The following is a 954-nucleotide window of genomic DNA, read 5'->3' as shown; positions in this document are numbered from 1 at the left end:
GAACATTTTCAGTTAAGACAAAGTTTTATAAATGTCAAAAATGTTCATGAGAAGGACTTAAGTACAAATTTGTTTGTAAAAATGTTTGATGAATCAGGCCCAATGAGCCCATGTTGAATGGTGTTTAGCACACGTCTTCTCCTTGTGCCTGTTATTGAGCAACGCACTGGGACATGTCCATGTTTGTGTGAGCAGACTGAGCTCCAGTGGAGTTTGACACAGACACAGGTGTGGGGCGTCTGTAGGGGGCAGTGTGGAGCAGAGAGGGGCTTTGGGAGGGCATCTGAACACGACCCCGCTCCGAGCCCATCACGTGTCCCGACTCTGTCCGCAGGAAGTCGGCGCCTCGTTTCCGCGGAGACGGGCCGGCGGGAGGAGGAGGAGGAGTACGATGACGTCGCCGCTGAGGTCACCACCGAGCACCGCTTCTGAGCCAATCACAGCTCTGCTTTCAGCTTTCAGGATGTGACGTTTCAATTTGAAACCAAAAATAGATTTGTGTCAAATATCATGTTTTTATGACTCACTTTATTTGGAAGGTTTTCAATTGTTTCCACAGATTTGAGCCAAATGTGAAGCCAAATAAATGTGCTGTGTACTGTCTATGTCTGATTATAAAGGCTTTTATTTAGTGTCAGGAAGTGCACTGTTAGCATGCTGACTGTCTGCTCTGGAGTCAATAAAATCCCTCCTGTTTGAAACTGAGCTGCGTCGTGTTTCTGCACCAGGACGATTCTCAGAGCGTTTGGAGTTTTGCAGATGGGTTGTTCATATGAAATCAGATGTTTTCAACGAATCTCCCCCATGAAACATCTCAGATTTGGCTGAAAAAATGTCTAAAAATTTCTAAAATCACCAAATGAAAGATCTTACATTTTAGCTCAGTCCCTTGAGTCGTTCCTGAGTTTTGACTCGTTGAAATTTTGGGGCCTTGTTCACTTTTTCTGAAGCCTT

At 45.0% G+C, this 954-nt stretch overlaps 1 long non-coding RNA gene across 1 annotated transcript in view; it reads left to right on the top strand.

Annotated features, from left to right (window-relative positions):
- The window catches only part of LOC129411846 (uncharacterized), a 1,464-nt gene extending 763 nt beyond the window's left edge, over positions 1–701 (top strand). The window contains exon 2 of the long non-coding RNA XR_008633462.1: positions 335–701. This is a non-coding gene — a long non-coding RNA (uncharacterized LOC129411846). The remainder of the gene's footprint in view (positions 1–334) is intronic.
- The last annotated feature ends 253 nt before the right edge of the window (positions 702–954 follow it).

This window comes from Boleophthalmus pectinirostris, unplaced genomic scaffold (assembly GCF_026225935.1).
Source record: "Boleophthalmus pectinirostris isolate CB_2022bp ecotype Guang Dong unplaced genomic scaffold, ASM2622593v1 HiC_scaffold_6, whole genome shotgun sequence".
Lineage (NCBI taxonomy): Eukaryota > Metazoa > Chordata > Actinopteri > Gobiiformes > Gobiidae > Boleophthalmus > Boleophthalmus pectinirostris.
The sequence above is the reverse complement of the archived record's forward strand: the minus strand, read 5'-3'. Positions and strand labels throughout refer to the sequence as shown.